The sequence below is a fragment of the Zophobas morio genome, unplaced genomic scaffold (genome assembly GCF_036711695.1).
Source record: "Zophobas morio isolate AGI-343-1 ecotype UQ-CSIRO unplaced genomic scaffold, CSIRO_AGI_Zmor_V1 ptg000054l, whole genome shotgun sequence".
In the NCBI taxonomy this organism is placed as follows: domain Eukaryota; kingdom Metazoa; phylum Arthropoda; class Insecta; order Coleoptera; family Tenebrionidae; genus Zophobas; species Zophobas morio.
The window spans coordinates 3621905-3643299 of NW_026972159.1; the positions used below are offsets into that span (position 1 = coordinate 3621905).

At 36.8% G+C, this 21395-nt stretch overlaps 1 protein-coding gene and 3 pseudogenes across 1 annotated transcript in view; 3 read left to right on the plus strand and 1 right to left on the minus strand.

Annotated features, from left to right (window-relative positions):
• Positions 1 to 21395, minus strand: part of LOC135142907 (uncharacterized) — a 34587-nt gene that overhangs the window by 3079 nt on the left and 10113 nt on the right. The gene's annotated exons all lie outside the window — the stretch shown is intronic.
• LOC135142793 (saccharopine dehydrogenase-like oxidoreductase) lies at positions 3850 to 5560 on the plus strand (annotated as a pseudogene).
• LOC135142853 (saccharopine dehydrogenase-like oxidoreductase) lies at positions 5841 to 7574 on the plus strand (annotated as a pseudogene).
• On the plus strand, positions 12231 to 13941 carry LOC135142794 (saccharopine dehydrogenase-like oxidoreductase; annotated as a pseudogene).

Below are 21395 nucleotides of genomic sequence, written 5' to 3' on the forward strand. Positions count from 1 at the left end.
TTTTTATTCATTGTGACCCGAGGGCGGAGCTTATTTTTCTACAAGAAATTACCATGTGTAATATGTTCTTAAAAGCGTAAAATTTTGTAAAGAAATATAGATTTTGAAATTAAACTCCGCCCCTCGGACTGACGACGAATACAAAAATCATTACAACTGAGACTGGGTGGGTGGGTGGGGCTTTTATTTTGCCCTTTCTTCTTAATATACGTAGTCTTCTTTTCACAACAAGAAACTTAAAAATGCTAAAAATTTTTGTAGGGAAATATGTATATTTTGCGATTACGCTCCGCTCCTCGGTCTGACAACGAATAAAAAAGTCATCACATTTGAGATCGGGACCTTTTTTAATTACATATATTATTTTTGAACGACACGATAGTTACATATGTTTTTAGTGTTAGTGTATGTTATGAAACGATTTCGTATACTAGAAAATGTACGAAATGTAGGTCTCGCCCACCCACCCCCTTCAAGTGTGATAATTTTTTTTTACTCATCGTGAGCCAAGGGCGGAGCTTAGTTGCAAAATCCTCATTTCTCTAGAAGAAACTACCATGTGAAATATGTTCTTAAGAGAGTAAAATTTTGTACAGAAATATGGATTTTGCAATTAAGCTCCACCCCTTGTTCTGACAAACGAATAAAAAATTCATCATAATTGGGACTGGGACTTTTTTTAGTTACATAGAGTTTTCTGTGAACAACACGAAAGTTAAATGTTTTTACTTTCTTGTTGGCAAAAGAAGATGTCGTATACTAAAACAAAAATGTACAAAATATAAGCCCCGCCCACCCACCCCCTCTCAATTGTGATGATTTTTTTATACATCGTAAGCCAAGGGCGGAGGTTAGTTGCAAAATCCTCATTTCTCTACAAGAAATTGTCATGTGAAATATGTTCTTAAACGAGTAAAATTTTGTAGAGAAATGTGGATTTTACAGTTAACTTTCGCCCCTCGGTCTAACAATGAATAATAAAAATCGTTACAACTGAGATAGGGTGGGTGGGTGGGGCTTATTTTTTACCCTGTCTTCTTAGTAAACGTAGTTTTCTTTTCCCAACAAGAAACTTAAAATATGTTCAAAATTTTTGTAGGGAAATATGTATATTTTGCGATTACCCTCCGCCCCTCGGTCTAACAACGAATAAAAAAGTAATCACATTTGAGATCGGGACCTTTTTTAATCACATATATTATTTTTGAACAACACGATAGTTAAATATGTTTTTAGTTTATTATTAGGAAACGATTTCGTATACTAAAAAATCTACGAAATGAAGCTCCGCCTACCCACCCCTTCTCAATTGTGATGATGTTTTTTTACGCATCGCGAGCCCAGGGCGGAGCTTAGTTGCAAAATCCTCATTTCTCTAGAAGAAATTACCACGTGAAATATGTTCTTAAGACAGTAAAATTTTGTAAAGAAATATGGATTTTGCAATTAAGCTCCACCCCTTGTTCTGACAACGAATAGAAAATTCATCATAATTGGGACCGGGACTTTTTTTTAGTTACATAGAGTTTTCTTTGAACAACACGAAAGTTAAATATGTTTTTAGTTTCTTGTTGGCAAAAGAAGATGTCGTATATTAAAAAAAATGTACAAAATATAAGCCCCGCCCACCCACCCCCTCGCAATTGTGATGATTTTTTTATGCATCGTAAGCCGAGGGCGGAGCTTAGTTGCAAAATCCTCATTTCTCTACAAGAAATTGCCATGTGAAATATGTTCTTGAAAGGGTAAAATTTTGTAGAGAAATGTGGATTTTGCAGTTAACTCTCGCCCCTCGGTCTAACAATGAATAATAAAAATCATTACAATTGAGATAGGGTGGGTGGGTGAGGCTTATTTTTTCCCTGTCTTCTTAATAAACGTAGTTTTCTTTTCACAACAAGAAACTTAAAATATATTCAAAATTTGTGTACGGAAATAACATATTTTGCAATTATGCACCGCCCCTCGGTCTGACAACGGATACAAAATTCATGACAATTGAGATCGGAACTTTTTTTAGTTACATATAGTTTTATTTACCAAAAACGTTAAATATGTTTTTAGTTTCTTGTTGGGAAAAGAAGACTTCGTATGTTAAGAAAAAATGTTTAAAATATAGCCCCGCCCACCCACCCTCTCCCATTTGTGATGTTTTTTTTTATTCATTGTTAGTCAAGGGCGGAGCTTAGTTGCAAAATTCTCATTTTTCTACAAGAAATTACCATGTGAAATATGTTCTTAAAAGAGTAAAATTTTGTAAAGAAATATGGATTTTGCAGTTAAACTCCGCCGCTGTGTCTGACATCGAATAAAAAAAATCATTACAACTGAGATTGGGTGGGTGGGTGGGGCTTATATCTTGGCTTTTTTTTCTTAATATACGTAGCCTTTTTTTCATAACAGGAAACTTAAAACATGTTCAAAATTTTTGTAGGGAAATATGTATTTTGCAATTACGCTCCGCCCCTCGGTCTGACAACAAATAAAAAATTTATCACAATTGAGATCGGCACTTTTTTTAGTTACATATAGTTTTATTTACCTAAAACATTAAATATGTTTTTAGTTTCTTGTTGGGAAACGAAAACTTCGTATGTTGAGAAAAAATGTATAAAATATAGCCCCGCCCACCCACCCTCTCTCAATTGTAATGACTTTTTTTATTCATCGTGAGCTGAGGGCGAAGCTTAGTTGCAAAACCCGCATTTCTCTCCAAGAAATTACCATGTGAAATATGTTCTCAAAAGAGTAAAATTTTGTAAAGAAATACGGATTTTGCAGTTAAACTCCGCCGCTCGGCCTGATATCGAATAAAAAAATCATTACAACTGAGATTGGGTGGGTGGGTGGTTCTTATATTTTGGCTTTTTTTTCTTAATATACGTAGCCTTTTTTCATAACAGGAAACTTAAAACATGTTCAAAATTTTTCTAAGGAAATATGTATTTTGCAGTTACGCTCCGCCCCTCGGTCTGACAACGAATAAAAAATTCATGACAATTGAGATCGGAACTTTTTTTAGTTACAGATAGTTTTATTTGCAAAAAACGTTAAATTAGTTTTTAGTTTCTTGTTGGGAAAGGAAGACTTCGTATATTAAGAAAAAGTGGACAAAATATAAGCCCCGCCCACCCACCCCCTCTCAATTCTGATACATTTTTTTTATTCATCGTGAGTCGAGGGCACAGTTTAGTTGCAAAATCCTCATTTTTCTATAAGAAATTACCATGTGAAATATGTTCTTAAAAGAGTAAAATTTTGTAAAGAAATATGGATTTTGCAATTAAACTTTGCCGCTCTGTCCGACATCGAATAAAAAAAATCATTACAATTGAGATCGGGCCTTTTTTTAGTTACATATAGTTTTATTTGCAAAAAACGTTAAATACTTATGTTTTTAGTTTCTTGTTGGGAAAAGAAGCCTTCGTATGTTAAGAAAAAATGTATAAAATATAAGCCCCGTCCACCTACCCCCTCGCAATTGTGATGAATGCTTTATTCATCGTGAGTCGAGGGCGGAGCTTAGTTGCAAAATTCTCATTTTTCTACAAGAAATTATCATGTCAAATATGTTCTTAAAAGAGTAAAATTTTGTAGAGAAATATGGATTTTGTACTTAAACTTAAACGGCCGCTTGGTCTGACAATCAAGGGAAAATTCATCATGATTGAGATCCAAACGTATGGGTGGGACTTATCTTTGGCTTCTTTTTTTACTTAATACATATAGTTTTCTTTGAACAACCCGATCACTGAAGAACATGTTTCACATGATAAATCTTGCAGAGAAATATGGATTTTGCAATTAAGCTCTGCTCCCCTCCAAATTCCCCCATCACCCCCGCTCACGATGAATAAAGAAATATCGTCACAATTGAGATTGGGTGGGTGGGCGGGGCTTATATTTTGTGTTATTTATTTTCTTAATATACACAGTCTTCTCTTCACAACAAGAAATTAAAAACATCTATAAATTGTAAATTTTATCCTCCACAGTTTCTTGGAAGAACTAAGTATGGTGTTTAAATAAACCTGTATATATTGAGAAAAAAACTGTAATTGGGGAGTTGCCGGTCGTACCGAGAAAAAGCTAAAATAATTCTTGAAGCAATGCGAGAAAGATAGTGGTAAGAATTTCGTGTTGGTTAGCACAGTCTGGAGATCTTTGAAATAGGGACCCCCTTGAACGACGTCTCTGTGATCATCGCCGACGTCCAAGTCGAAAAAAGTCTAACCGGCATGGCCAGAAAAGCCCGAATCATCGTCAACTGTTGTGGTCTTTATCGCTTTTTCGGTGAGCCTAGCCTGCGTTGAAGAAGGGACAGATCATGTGGATGTCAGCGGGGAGCCGCAGTATATAGACAGGATGCAGTTGAAATATAACGAGAAAGCTAGGGAGAAGGGCGTTTATGTTATTAGTGCTTGCGGATTTGATAGCATACCGCAGATTTAGGGCGTGTTTTTGCAAAAGATGTTTGATGGCACTTGAACTCTGCTGTTACTTATATGGAGTCATGGGAAGAAGGACAAACGGTTTCAGGTACGGCTGGTAATTATGGCACTTGGGAATCTGGAGTCTATGGGTTAGCACACGCGCAGGAGTTGAGGGCGCTGCGAAAGGAGCTTTTCACCACCAGACTTACCAGTTTCAAGCCAAAATTGCAGGCCAAGTATGTGAAAGAATTTTGTCTTCAATTTTTCAACGGTATTGTTAGCAGTCAAAAAAGTCCTTTTCATTTTATATTATGAAATTGTTTCTTGCATTTCACTCAAATTCGGATTTTAGGACCGTTCCTCATAAAAGCGAGTATGTGGAAGGTTGGGTGCTGCCTTTCTCTGGTGTTGATCGCACAGTAATGAAAATATCGCAACGCCTTTTCTACGAGAAAGATCAAAAAAGACCCGTTCAAATCGAGCCCTATTTCATTCTCAAATCACTTTGGAGCGTCTTCCTGATATCCATTTTCGGCATGATTTTCCAATTCTTGGCGAAGTTCGATTTCGGAAGGAGTCTCCTATTGAAAGTAAGTGCCCACGCAGCGAGTATAGTGATTCACGTTGTTTTTCAGTACCCTGAAAAATTCAGTGCCGGATACTTCAGCCGGCAGCCTCCAAGTGAAGAAAAAATCGAAAAGGCGCGCTTCAGTGTGACTTTGTGCGCTGAGGGATGGAAAGAGAAGCTTGCTGATGTCAACGATCAGTACTCCACCCCTCCAAACAAGCTCATAAGTGCCAAAATCAAAGGAAACAATCTAGGTTATGCCACCACTTGCGTGTGTTTGTTGCTTGCTGCTATAACCGTCATCACAGAACCCGAAAAGATGCCCTCTGGTGGAGGAGTTTACCCACCAGGTTATGCTTTCGCTAATACTTCTCTTATTGAGCAACTTAATGAAAACGAAGTTATGTTTGATGTACTTTTTGAGAAGAATTTGTCTGATTCCAAACATTAACGGTTTAGCTTTGTTTGATTTGCTTTGTGTTTGTTAAAATATTTAACGTGCGTATTTATTGTACTTTTTAACCATGTAATGTCAAATAAATATATACTTAAACGGGAAGGCCAAATGTGTTTTTTTTTACGTTAAAACCAGTCAAACACCAGTAAAAATTATTTGTACAACTGGCACCACTAGTTTCAAAGTAATATGTTCATCAGAGAATCGCACTCTGACATAATGAGTTACGCATACCTGAGATAACTGACAAGATTTTTAAGTCGTCACATTTAAAAAATCTGTGGCCCCCCTTTCACCTGGCACTAGTCTCCCCTACAAGTCTTTAATTATCATAAAACACCAAGTCACTACGATAACGTGACACTTGTGCTATCTGTTAGCGTGTTTACAAGTGCGTTGTTCAATCAAATTACTAGACTTTCAATACGAATTATTTTTATTATTATTTAAAATTAGACCAGTAACAAGTTGTATTAGACCTTGCATTGTTAATTATCCACCTGTGTTTGGCATTGCATTGTTTTTTTATGTATCGGTATATCATATAGGCAGTAGGCGACAGTTTAAAAATGACACGTGCCATAGACCTGGTCTTGTTTGGGGCCACCGGCTACACCGGTCAACGCGTAGTCCCCATCCTCCACAAATTCGCCCAATCAACAACGCCCCCACTGACTTGGGGCATCGCCGGCCGTTCCGAGCAAAAACTACAATCTTTACGACAATGTGAACAAGAAATCGGTAAGTAAGGTAGTAGTTTTGTCAAAAATCTAACTCTGTACAATAGGAACTTCACTGAGTAATATCCCGGTCATCGTCGCCGACGTTCACAACGAACCATCTCTAATCGAAATGGCAAAACAGGCCCGCATCGTTTTAAATTGTAGCGGGCCTTACAGATTCTATGGGGAACCAGTAGTGAAGGCATGCATCGCCGAACAAACTCACTATGTAGACGTAAGTGGACAACCCCAATTCATGGAAGAAATGCAGCTGAAATACAGCGAAAAAGCCAGACAACAAGGGGTGTATGTTATCAGTGGTTGTGGCATCGATAACGTCCCTTCAGATTTAGGGGTAGTGTTTTTGCAACGAAAGTTCAAAGGTACTTTGAACTCCATTAACGTGTATATGGAAACGTGGGACGAGAAAGTCGTGGAAGGTCCCGTTATGAATTACGCCACTTGGGAGAGCGCTGTTCATCGGCTAGCACACGCCAAGGATTGGGGGCGGTTCGGAAGAAACTATTTTCTAATAAGTTGCCCGTTTTTGAACCAAAACTGCAATCCATGTACTGTATACGCAAACTTTAACCTTTGCCCTTGATAGAACTGAGTTTGTAGAACCCGGCCACATAGAACTAACCTCGCGCAAGGCTGGGCGGTACCTTTTCCAGGCGCGGATCGCTCGGTCGTCAAAAGGTCACAGCGCTTTTTCTACGAACAAACCAAAAAGCGCCCGATCCAAATCGAGGTCTACTTTATCCTTAAATCCTTCCTCACTATACCCAAACTGGCTATATCGAGTTTGATTGTTCAAACTTTGGCACAGCACCAGCGTGGGCGGGAACCCTTACTAGAAGTAAGTATATTTAAAATTGGAAACGTGTTCATTTTAAAGTATTTTTTATAGTATCCTAAGGAATTTAGTGGTGGAGTCTTCAATAAGACTTCTCCTAGTGAGGAGAAAAACCAGAATTCGCGTTTTTCGGTCACTCTGTATGGTGAGGGGTGGAAAGCGGGGGTTGTTGATGCCGACCATCAGTATCACGTTCCTCCAAATAAAGCTATATGTGGAAAAGTCAAAGCTAGCAATCCGGCTTATGGTGCCACGTGTGTGTGTATGGTGCTGTCTGCTATTACTGTGATCACTGAGACTGAAAAAATGCCTCCTAGTGGGGGTGTGTACTCTCCGGGGTACGCTTTCGCCAATACCACCCTTATTGAGCGGCTTCATGAGAATGAGGTTACGTTCGAAGTGGTGTTTGAAAAGGATTTGCTCAGTTCTAAATACTGATGCACGTTTTTCTTTATTCAGGGTTTTTATATACCGTTGTTATTAAATTTTTCTATTTGTTGGTTTTTAAAGAGACAAAATAAAAAGTTTGTTACAATAATCAGGGTAAATTTTATGACCAAGCTTTAGCCCTTGTTTTTTACTCCCCGAGCGTAAGCAAAGGAAGTATTGTTATCGAGTCCGTCGGCCGACTCTCTACTTTTACGTTTTCTCGATCTTTCATGACCCCTAGAAGACGAAGAAATAGGTCTCCCATTTCCGTCTGTCTGTCCGTCTGTCCGTCTGTCCGTCTGTCCGTCTGTCCGTCTGCCGTCCCGGATTTTTATTAGACAGATAATCTCCGAAAGTACTCGACCGATTGTTGTGAAATTTTGTACTTATATTAAGAATATCATGTAGATGGTAAAACGCTAACCAAAATTTGTCTAATCATCCCCACCACTAATGCGATGACGTCACTTCAAAATTGTACATAGTAAATGGGTTTTCAATTGTATAAAATAACATAGTCCTACACATGTAGTTTACGACTCCGAATCGACTTTTCACACGAAACGTCCAGATTTTTGGAAAAAAAATCAAAATTATAAAACAACATTTTGAAATTTAATTTTTAATCTGCTAACCAGAATGCTTTGAAATGTTGCAGATGTTTTAAGGCTATAAAGAGCATCATAAATCTTTAGCCAAAAAATATTTGCTTATCCTCTCCAAAAACTTGATGACGTCAGCTCGAAAGTTTGCCGAATAAATCATATCTAAAATGTACAAAATATGATGAGTCTGTACTTGTCATTTATCACTCCATTCATATTTTTTGGATTTGCATATACAGAGTGACTCAAAAAAATTAATGAATGCGTAAATATATTTTATTGATTTAATCAGGAACTACAAAACGGAATGCTCTGACATCTTGCAGATGTTTTAAGGTTATAAAGAGCATAATAAATGTTTAGTCAAAATATATTTGCTTATCCCCTCCAAAAACTTGATGACGTCAGCTCGAAAATTTGCCGAATAAATCATATCTAAAATGTACAAAATATGATCAGTCTGTACTTGTGATCTATCACTCCATTCATATTTTTTGGATTTGCATATACAGGGTGATTCAAGAAAATAAATGAAAGCGTAAATTTATTTTACTGATTTACTCAGGAACTACAAAACCGAATGCTTTGAAATCTTGGGAATATTTTAAAGTTATTATAAGCATGGTAAACTTTTGTTCAAAATGTATTTGTTCATCCCTCCTAAAAAAATTGATGACGTCACCCTTAAATTTTGCTGAATAAATCCTATCTAAAATGCAAAAAATATGATGAGTTTGTACTTGTGATTTATCATTCCATTCATATTTTTTAGATTTTCTTAACAGGTGGTTCAAAAAAATTAATGAAGTCAATTTATTTTATTGATTAAATTAAAGGCAACACTTATTATTAGTATTACACCCCAACCAACCCAATTTGGTAGACACAAAATTTGTTAAAGGAAAAACTCGGTTGAAACATAAGGGTAGCACGCTTATTTACATCGACTTTAACATTACAGACCTGCATTTGTTTTATTCGTTCACTTGGTTCCGCGAATGTGAAATAGACATGTTTATAATCAACCAATTGTGAATTTCACCGTCAAGAATTAAAATAAAACCCAATGTTTTATATAATAAGCGGAAGTCGAAGAAATAAAACCGATGGTCGTTTTGTTTACAGTTTCTCTGTTTGACTCTCATGCACGTATGCTGTTACGCTTGTCATCTTAAATTAAGAATGTTTATACATAAACGATTTTCAGTTGCCGTATACGTGAGTAAATTGTTTCATTATTTTATTGATTATAAAAAATCAATATTCAAAACGACCCAATTCATTTTCCCGAAAATTTGAGAATACAATAATTTTATTCTTAGTATTACACTACATCTATCCCAACTGATATACGTGTCCTTGCAAAAATGTTGATGACGTCATCGCAATTTTTTTTAAATTCCCACTACAAAAATGTAATGAGAAAAAAACACAATAGGCATGCAGTCGTCAAGTTTCCGACAGCGAGGGAAGTACTGTCTAAACTCTTTAGACCAATTTTTTTTATTCATTGTGAGCTGAAGCAGAGTTTAATTGCAAAATCTTCATTTCTCTACAAGAAATTAGCATGTGAAATATGTTCTTAAAGCAGTAAAATTTTGGAGAGAAATATGGATTTTGCAATTAAACTTCGCCACTCGGTCTGACGACGAATAAAAAAAATCACTACAGCTGAGATAGGTTGGGTGGGTGGGGCTTATATTGTGCCTTTTTTTCTTAAAATACGTAGTCTTCTTTTCACAACAGGAAACATAAAATATGTTCAAAATTTTTGTAGGGAAATACTTATTTTCCAAAATTCATCACAACTGTGATCCTGTTTTTATTTTAGTTACATAGAGTTTTATCTGCAAAAAACGTTAAATATGTTTTTAGTTTCTTGTTGGGAAAAGAAGACTTTGTATGTTAGGAAAAAATGTACAAAATATAAGCCCCGCCCACCCACCCCCTCTCAATTGTGACGATTTTTTTATTCATCGTGAGACAAGGGCGGAGCTTAGTTGCAAAATCTTCATTTTTCTACTTGAAATTACCACGTGAAATATGTTCTCAAAAGAGTAAAATTTTGTAAAGAAATACGGATTTTGCAGTTAAACTCCGCCGCTGTGTCTGACATCGAATAAAAAAAATCATTACAACTGAGATTGGGTGGGTGGGTGGGGCTTATATCTTGGCTTTTTTTTTTTAATATACGTAGCCTTTTTTTCATAACAGGAAACTTAAAACATGTTCAAAATTTTTGTAGGGAAATATGTATTTTGCAATTACGCTCCGCCCCTCGGTCTGACAACAAATAAAAAATTTATCACAATTGAGATCGGCACTTTTTTTAGTTACATATAGTTTTATTTACCTAAAACATTAAATATGTTTTTAGTTTCTTGTTGGGAAACGAAAACTTCGTATGTTGAGAAAAAATGTATAAAATATAGCCCCGCCCACCCACCCTCTCTCAATTGTAATGATTTTTTTTATTCATCGTGAGCTGAGGGCGAAGCTTAGTTGCAAAACCCGCATTTCTCTCCAAGAAATTACCATGTGAAATATGTTCTCAAAAGAGTAAAATTTTGTAAAGAAATACGGATTTTGCAGTTAAACTCCGCCGCTCGGTCTGATATCGAATAAAAAAATCATTACAACTGAGATTGGGTGGGTGGGTGGTTCTTATATTTTGGCTTTTTTTTCTTAATATACGTAGCCTTTTTTCATAACAGGAAACTTAAAACATGTTCAAAATTTTTCTAAGGAAATATGTATTTTGCAGTTACGCTCCGCCCCTCGGTCTGACAACGAATAAAAAATTCATGACAATTGAGATCGGAACTTTTTTTAGTTACAGATAGTTTTATTTGCAAAAAACGTTAAATTAGTTTTTAGTTTCTTGTTGGGAAAGGAAGACTTCGTATATTAAGAAAAAGTGGACAAAATATAGCCCCGCCCACCCACCCTCTCTCAATTGTAATGATTTTTTTTATTCATCGTGAGCTGAGGGCGAAGCTTAGTTGCAAAACCCGCATTTCTCTCCAAGAAATTACCATGTGAAATATGTTCTCAAAAGAGTAAAATTTTGTAAAGAAATACGGATTTTGCAGTTAAACTCCGCCGCTCGGTCTGATATCGAATAAAAAAATCATTACAACTGAGATTGGGTGGGTGGGTGGTTCTTATATTTTGGCTTTTTTTTCTTAATATACGTAGCCTTTTTTCATAACAGGAAACTTAAAACATGTTCAAAATTTTTCTAAGGAAATATGTATTTTGCAGTTACGCTCCGCCCCTCGGTCTGACAACGAATAAAAAATTCATGACAATTGAGATCGGAACTTTTTTTAGTTACAGATAGTTTTATTTGCAAAAAACGTTAAATTAGTTTTTAGTTTCTTGTTGGGAAAGGAAGACTTCGTATATTAAGAAAAAGTGGACAAAATATAAGCCCCGCCCACCCACCCCCTCTCAATTCTGATACATTTTTTTTATTCATCGTGAGTCGAGGGCACAGTTTAGTTGCAAAATCCTCATTTTTCTATAAGAAATTACCATGTGAAATATGTTCTTAAAAGAGTAAAATTTTGTAAAGAAATATGGATTTTGCAATTAAACTTTGCCGCTCTGTCCGACATCGAATAAAAAAAATCATTACAATTGAGATCGGGCCTTTTTTTAGTTACATATAGTTTTATTTGCAAAAAACGTTAAATACTTATGTTTTTAGTTTCTTGTTGGGAAAAGAAGCCTTCGTATGTTAAGAAAAAATGTATAAAATATAAGCCCCGTCCACCTACCCCCTCGCAATTGTGATGAATGCTTTATTCATCGTGAGTCGAGGGCGGAGCTTAGTTGCAAAATTCTCATTTTTCTACAAGAAATTATCATGTCAAATATGTTCTTAAAAGAGTAAAATTTTGTAGAGAAATATGGATTTTGTACTTAAACTTAAACGGCCGCTTGGTCTGACAATCAAGGGAAAATTCATCATGATTGAGATCCAAACGTATGGGTGGGACTTATCTTTGGCTTCTTTTTTTACTTAATACATATAGTTTTCTTTGAACAACCCGATCACTGAAGAACATGTTTCACATGATAAATCTTGCAGAGAAATATGGATTTTGCAATTAAGCTCTGCTCCCCTCCAAATTCCCCCATCACCCCCGCTCACGATGAATAAAGAAATATCGTCACAATTGAGATTGGGTGGGTGGGCGGGGCTTATATTTTGTGTTATTTATTTTCTTAATATACACAGTCTTCTCTTCACAACAAGAAATTAAAAACATCTATAAATTGTAAATTTTATCCTCCACAGTTTCTTGGAAGAACTAAGTATGGTGTTTAAATAAACCTGTATATATTGAGCAAAAAACTGTAATTGGGGAGTTGCCGGTCGTACCGAGAAAAAGCTAAAATAATTCTTGAAGCAATGCGAGAAAGATAGTGGTAAGAATTTCGTGTTGGTTAGCACAGTCTGGAGATCTTTGAAATAGGGACCCCCTTGAACGACGTCTCTGTGATCATCGCCGACGTCCAAGTCGAAAAAAGTCTAACCGGCATGGCCAGAAAAGCCCGAATCATCGTCAACTGTTGTGGTCTTTATCGCTTTTTCGGTGAGCCTAGCCTGCGTTGAAGAAGGGACAGATCATGTGGATGTCAGCGGGGAGCCGCAGTATATAGACAGGATGCAGTTGAAATATAACGAGAAAGCTAGGGAGAAGGGCGTTTATGTTATTAGTGCTTGCGGATTTGATAGCATACCGCAGATTTAGGGCGTGTTTTTGCAAAAGATGTTTGATGGCACTTGAACTCTGCTGTTACTTATATGGAGTCATGGGAAGAAGGACAAACGGTTTCAGGTACGGCTGGTAATTATGGCACTTGGGAATTTGGAGTCTATGGGTTAGCACACGCGCAGGAGTTGAGGGCGCTGCGAAAGGAGCTTTTCACCACCAGACTTACCAGTTTCAAGCCAAAATTGCAGGCCAAGTATGTGAAAGAATTTTGTCTTCAATTTTTCAACGGTATTGTTAGCAGTCAAAAAAGTCCTTTTTATTTTATATTATGAAATTGTTTCTTGCATTTCACTCAAATTCGGATTTTAGGACCGTTCCTCATAAAAGCGAGTATGTGGAAGGTTGGGTGCTGCCTTTCTCTGGTGTTGATCGCACAGTAATGAAAATATCGCAACGCCTTTTCTACGAGAAAGATCAAAAAAGACCCGTTCAAATCGAGACCTATTTCATTCTCAAATCACTTTGGAGCGTCTTCCTGATATCCATTTTCGGCATGATTTTCCAATTCTTGGCGAAGTTCGATTTCGGAAGGAGTCTCCTATTGAAAGTAAGTGCCCACGCAGCGAGTATAGTGATTCACGTTGTTTTTCAGTACCCTGAAAAATTCAGCGCCGGATTCTTCAACCGAAAGCCCCCAAGTGAAGAAAAAATCGAGAAGTAGCGCTTCAGTATGACTTTGTGCGCTGAAGGATGGAAAGAAAAGCTTGCTAATGTCAACGATCAGTACTCCACTCCTCCAGACAAGCTCATAAGTGCCAAAATCAAAGGAGGCAATCCAGGTTACGGCGCCACTTGCGTTTGTTTGTTGCTTGTTGCTATAACCGTCATCACAGAACCCGAGAAGATGCCCTCTGGTGGAGGAGTTTACCCACCAGGTTATGCTTTCGCTAATACTTCTCTTATTGAGCAACTTAATGAAAACGAAGTTACGTTTGATGTACTTTTTGAGAAGGATTTGTCTGATTCTAAACATTAACGGTTTAGCTTTGTTTGATTTGCTTTGTGTTTGTTAAAATATTTAACGTGCGTATTTATTGTACTTTTTAACCATGTAATGTCAAATAAATATATACTTAAACGGGAAGGCCAAGTGTGTTTTTTTGCGTTAAAACCAGTCAAACGCCAGTAAAAATTATTTGTACAACTGGCACCACTAGTTTCAAAGTAATATGTTCATCAGAGAATCGCACTCTGACATAATGAGTTACGCATACCTGAGATAACTGACAAGATTTTTAAGTCGTCACATTTAAAAAATCTGTGGCCCTCCTTTCACCTGGCACTAGTCTCCCCTACAAGTTTTTAATTATCATAAAACACCAAGTCACTACGATAACGTGACACTTGTGCTATCTGTTAGCGTGTTTACAAGTGCGTTGTTCAATCAAATTACTAGACTTTCAATACGAATTATTTTTATTATTATTTAAAATTAGACCAGTAACAAGTTGTATTAGACCTTGCATTGTTAATTATCAGTGGCGGCTGGTGGGTCAAAATTTCGGGTCGGCCAAATATTTTGAGTCTACACCTTGGTGTTATACATTTTCGTAATGTATGGCTGCTACTCATTAACCACTGACATTTTACGTGCCAGGATGTACAAAACATCTCAAATGTTTCGACCTGTTAAAATAATTTTTTATAGGAAATTGACAATGTCAGTTTGATTCCAAATACTATTAATCCTTAATTCTACTTGTTCTGCTTTATCATTAATTGAGAACCACCGAAAACATTATTTTTACTGAGTTCCGCGTCGACCGGCGGCTATACGGCTTGCCGACCCCGGACATCCACAATTAAATAATAATAATTAAATAATGACATGCAGTTAAAAAATATAAAAAAAGTAATAATAAAAGTACCAACTGTTAACTATCTTCATTTACATTTATTTTTTTAAAGTATATGACAAATTGTCAAATAAATTAATTGAATAATTGAAAAATTAAAATGATTTAAAACTTTAAATTCGTTTCTGAAATATCTGAAAACGCTTAGATGCTAAAAATACAGAAAAAGCGCATTTATGTTGTAGCTAAGTTATGTACGAAAAATAAAATTTTAGATAATTTAATGTAATTTTTTTCGTTTATTATTCATACACAGAAAAATGTATTAAATCGACAATTATTATTTAAAAAAAATAGTATGCACTGAAGAACATCGAAGCCGTTATTGTTTTGTAATTTGGTTAGCTATCTTAAATATTAAGCGTTTTAAAAACTAAATTCGCGTTGCTGGGTACGGCGAAGGAGGATTTCGCCGGACCTGGCACAACATACGTTCCGCCAGGTCTTTGTCTACTACAGTGTACTAGACAAAGAGAACGATGAAACCGTAAGCTGCTACGAAGTCGAAACATCGAGTATAATGCATTCCTGGGTACGGCTTGCCGAAATCTCGCCGGCAAAGCGTGTTTATCAGCATTTAAAATTAGCAACAAATGCTTTATTTTGTACCTACAATATAATAAAATATATTTTTAATATATATGATCTATCCTAACGTACATTCAAACTTTATTTCTTTTTTTATTTTCTAATTTCAACGCTTACTAAGTATTTTAAAATGACTGGTACGGCGTGGCCGACCCTGCCGCCCCTGACCAGCCGCCCCTGTTAATTATCCACCTGTGTTTGGCATTGCATTGTTTATTTATGTATCGGTATATCATATAGGCAGTAGGCGACGGTTTAAAAATGGCACGTGCCATAGACCTGGTCTTATTTGGGGCCACCGGGTACACCGGTCAACGCGTAGTACCCATCCTTCACAAATTCGCCCAATCAACAATGCCCCCACTGACTTGGGGCATCGCCGGCCGTTCCGAGCAAAAACTGCAAGCTTTACGATAACAATGTGAACAAGAAATCGCTAAAACTTTAGTAGTTTTGTCAAAAATCTAACCCTGTAAAATAGGAACTTCATTGAGTAATATCCCGGTCATCGTCGCCGACGTTCACAACTAACCATCTCTAATCGAAATGGCAAAACAGGCCCGCATCGTTTTAAATTGTAGCGGGCCTTACAGATTCTATGGGGAACCAGTAGTGAAGGCATGCATCGCCGAACAAACTCACTATGTAGACGTAAGTGGACAACCCCAATTCATGGAAGAAATGCAGCTGAAATACAGCGAAAAAGCCAGACAACAAGGGGTGTATGTTATCAGTGGTTGTGGCATCGATAGCGTCCCTTCAGATTTAGGGGTAGTGTTTTTGCAACGAAAGTTCAAAGGTACTTTGAACTCCATTAACGTGTATATGGAAACGTGGGACGAGAAAGTCGTGGAAGGTCCCGTTATGAATTACGCCACTTGGGAGAGCGCTGTTCATGGGCTAGCACACGCCAAGGACTTGGGGGCGGTTCGGAAGAAACTATTTTCTAATAAGTTGCCCGTTTTTGAACCAAAACTGCAATCCATGTACTGTATACGCAAACTTTAACCTTTGCCCTTGATAGAACTGAGTTTGTAGAACACGGCCACATAAAACTAACCTGGCGCAAGGTTGGGTGGTACCTTTTCCAGGCGCGGATCGCTCGGTCGTCAAAAGGTCCCAACGCTCTTTCTACGAACAAGCCAAAAAACACCCGATCCAAATCGAGGTCTACTTTATCCTTAAATCCTTCCTCACTATACTCAAACTGGCTATATCGAGTTTGATTGTTCAAACTTTGGCACAGCACCAGCGTGGACGGGAACTTTTACTAGAATTAAGTATATTTAAAATTGGAAACGTGTACATTTTAAAGTATTTTTATAGTATCCTAAGGAATTTAGTGGTGGAGTCTTCAATAAGACTTCTCCAAGTGAGGAGAAAAACCAGAATTCGCGTTTTTCGGTCACTCTGTATGGTGAGGGGTGGAAAGAGAAAGTTGCTAATGCTGACTATCAGTATGATGTTCTTCCAAATAAAGCTCCTTTTTATATTATTTATTGACAATTTACTGAGGAAAAAACTTCTACTCTAAACACTAACGGTAGTAGTGTATTTTGGGTTGCATCTCATTATTACTTATAAATCTCCCTGTATATATTTACCCAAAGTCGCTTTAGTACGAGCCGCTCCCAAATCAAATTTAATTTAAAAACCTTCGAAATGCCGTCGATTTCAATCGTCATCCCACCCCCGCCCCCTCACTACTCCATTTTTTATTATCTCCTCCCCAAACATAAAACGCTCAAATATTCCCGTCGTCGAGGGCGTCGAAAGAAGCTCGCTAGCTGGAAGTTGATATGATCGCGTCACCAAAATATTTCTTTGCAATTACACTAAGCTCTTCCAGTCTAAGAGAGTAGCACAATGCAGGCGTCCTGGAAACGTCCCGGATGCCGCTAAATCTGCGAGCGATGCGCCCGAATCATACAAAAGCTTCGCCCACAAAAGATTATTAAGTTTGATGAGCGTTTAGTGCATGCCAACGTATTAACGTGCGGATCGTCAAAGCGGGGATAACCGACCATTTAATTGTTAAGGAACCGCTCGCTGAAAATATGCCGCCGATAAGCTGCTTAGCATTACCCCTCTCGCATTGCAAGCAGCTCTGTTTCAGACTTCGAGGTTTAATATCTTTCGAAGACAATTCGCGTTCGAAGGCGGGTGCTCAGACACCTGGACCCGGAGGCGCGCTGACGCAGACCTTGCGCCAACCTCGGCTTATTTTGGCGGCGGGCTCACCTCGATTGACAGGGATGAGGGATAATGGTGGCGGGGTGGAAGTTTATTGCGTTCGGGGAACGAACTAATTTGGATACAGCGAGACAGGGGATGGGAACTGGGTTTCTGAGATACTGCCAATACGCGGAAGATGGAAAATATCAACCAAATTTTCATAAAAAACGCTTTTCTTCAGTCAGGCGTTATTATTTTTGAAATATTTTTAGACGTTCGCCCGAAATTTTGGTCGAGTCAGGTTAGGTCAGGTCAAATCAGGTCATATTTTCGTCTGAAATCTTGGTCAAAGATCATCACGCTATGTTTTTCCACTCATCAACTTTTTCAATGTTCAATTTTTCACCATTACGACACAAATTTTCTTGTAGATTTCGACCTCCAGAAATTATTTTCGGTTCCATTTAATCGAAAATTCCCACCGATATCTATATTCCATAATTTTTACTGATTTTTATTCAATTTTTCCTAAAACACAATTTTTCAGTACTTTTAAAAAGCTGATTTTGAACCTGAACTTTTCGAAAACCAATAACCCCATCGACTTTGGACTATTTGCGCGAATTCTAAAATTGTTATTTGGATGTTGACATAACAAAATTGGAATTTAGCTTAAAAGAAATGAGAGAGATAAATACAAAGAAAAAGAGGCACAAGAAAAGACAGAAGTAGACGAATAGAGCTTAAAACACCCTAGAGTGAAAAGTTAGAGTGGAACTAGAGAGATATAAGGAAAGCAAGACTAGAGCAAAACTAAGAGAGAAATCACAGAAGAGAGTAAAGAGAAACGAAAAAGAAGGAAAAAAGAAGAAGCAAGGAGGAGGGAAAATGAAAGAAAGCAAGTCTGCAATAATCTAGAACCAGAGATTAAAAAGAAAAAAGAGAACAAAAAAGACATTAGTGAGGTTAGAGAGAAACCAGAACGAAAGTAAAAACACTAGAGAGAAAGATTAAAGACCATACAGACCATAAAAGACTGCAGCGAGGTTAGGGAGACACGAGAAAGGAGAAAAAAAGGAATTCGCAAAGAAAGACAAAGGGAGACTAGACAGAGGCTAGATAGACGAAAGAAGAGAAAGCAAGTAGAAACACCTATAGAAAGAGAGACAAAAAGGAAGAAAAAGAGACACACAAAATAGATACTACATACAAACGAAAAACTTGAAAAAGGTTGAAAAAGCGAAACTAGAGTGAAATTCTAGACAAAGTAGAATCGGATTAGAAAGATATATGGTGAGAGAAAAGAGATTAAGAAAAACAGCGAGTCTAAATAGATAAAAGATAAAGAAAGAAAAGGGGGAAAAAGAGACTTATAAAGAGAGATTAATAAGAGGGGAGAGAGGAATAATAGAAAACGAGATTAAACAGAGAATGAAAGGAATAAAGAGAGATTAATGAGGGATTAAAGAGAAGAGAGATACAGAAAAACGCGTAATTAAATGGATACTAAAAAGAATCTAAACATAGATTAAAAGAGACGAGAGAGGAGAGAGAAAGAAAGAAGTAAGAGACTTGAGAGATATTAGATAGAGTTAGAAACATATTAGAGAGGGATTAAAGAGACGCCAGAGAGAAAGGGGATAAAAGAAATCAAGATTAAATAAAGACAAGAGAGAAGAAGGAAAATGGGGATACACAAGAGAGAACATGAAGAAAGCGAAGCTAGAGTGAAAATCGAGAGAGACTAGAACGAGATTAGAGAGAGACTACAGAATGGAGAGAAAGAAGAGATTTAGAAAAACAGTGAGACTAGAGACTAACATAGAAGAGAAAAAGAGAAGAGGAAAACAAAAAGAGAAAGAAAGAGAAACATACAAAATAGATACTAGACAAAGACGACTAAACGAAAATCTAGAAAGAGAATGAAAAAAGCGAAACTAGAGTGAAATTCTAGAGAGACTAGAACCGGATTAGAAATAGATTATGAAGTGATGAAAGAGAAGAGATTAAGAAAAACAGCGAGAAAAGGGAGACAAAAGACGCAGAAAGAAAAGGGTAAAAAAGAGACTTATAAGAGAGACTAATAAGAGGGAAGAGAGGAATGATAGAAAACGAGATTAAACAGAGAGTTAAAGAAGAGACATAAGGAGAGATTAATGAGAAGAAAGAGAGACAAAAGCGCAACTAAATGACAAACACACAAAACAAATACTAGACGAAGACAACTAAACGAAAAACTAGAAAGAGAATGAAAAAACCGAAACTAGAGTGAAATTCTAGAGAGACTAGAACCGGATTAGAAAGATATTGTGGAGTGGTGAGAGAGAAGATATTAAGAAAAACAGCGAGAAAAATGAGACAAAAGATACATGAAGAAAAGGGGGAAAACAGACTTATAAAGAGATACTAGTAATAGGGGAGAGAGGAATGGTAGAAAACGAGATTAAACAGAGAGTGAAAGAAGAGACATAAAGAGAGATTAATGAGAGACTAGAGTGAAGAGAGAGACAGAAAAAAGTGTCACTAAATGGATACTAAAGATAAGCTAAACATAGATTAGAAAGAGACGAAAGAGGAAAGAGAAAGAAAGAAGCAAGAAACTTGAGAGATATTGGATAACAGCTAAAGACATTAGAGAGAAATTAAAGAGACGCCAGAAAGAAAATCGATAAAAGAAATCGAGATTAAATAAATACGAAAGAGAAGAAGGAAAACGGGGATACACAAGAGAGAAAATGAAAAAAAGTGGAGCTTCAATGAAAATCGAGAGAGATTAGAGAGAGACTACAGAGTGGAGAGAAAGAAGAGAATTAGAAAAACAGCAAGACTAGAGACTAGTATAGAAGAGAAAAAAGGAAGAGACAAACAAATCGAGGCTAAGTAGAGACAAAAGAAAAAAATAATAAAAAATAAAACGAGACTAGAAAAAGACGAGAAAATGTGAGTAAGAAGAGAACCATAAAGAGAGATTAGAAGAAGGTGAGAGAGAAATGATAGAACGAAAGATTAAATGGGTGAGGGAAAAAAGAGACATAGAAACGAGGGAGGAGAAAGAAAGAAATAAAGACCAGTGAGAAACAAGGGAAAAGAGAAAAGAAGAAACACAGAATAGACCCTAGAGAGAAATGAGAGTGGAGAGAGAAAGAAAAAAGTGAGACTGCAGAGATGTTAGAGGACAGCTTAAGACATATTGGAGAGAGATTAAAGAAACGCCAGAAAAAAAAATGGATAAAAGAAATCGGGGTTAAATTAAAACGAGAGAGAAGAAGGAAAACGGGAATACACAAGAGAGAAAATGAAAGAAAGTGGATCTTCAATGAAAATCGAGAGAGACTAGAACGAGATTAGAGAGAGACTACAGAGTGGAGAGAAAGAAGAGAAATAAAAAAACAGCGAGACTAGAGACTAGTATAGAAGAGAAAAAAGGAAGAAGCAAACAAATCGAGGCTAAAGAGAGACAAGAGAAAAAGTAATAGAAAAAGAGAACAGGATTAGAGAAAGACGAGAAAATGTGAGTAAGAAGAGAACCATAAATACATACTAGAAGAAAGTGACAGAGAAATGATAAAAATGAGATTAAACAGGTGAGAGAAGCAAGAAACATAAAGAAAAACTAGAGACAGATTACTGAGATACTAGAGAGAAAAGAGAAATAGAGAGAAAGCATAACTAGATGAATACTAAAAAGAAACAAAAGACTAGAAAGAGACGAGAGAGGAGAAAGAAAGTAATAGAGATTAGTGAGAAACAAGAGAAAAGAGCGATTGGGGAATATTAGAGGACAACTTAAAAGAGGATGAAAAGACGTAATAAAAAAAATGGATAAAGAAACCGAGACTAGATAAAGATGAGAGAGGAGAGGAAAAACAATGATACACAAAAAGAAACTAGAAAGAGAATGAAAGAAAGCAAAACTAGA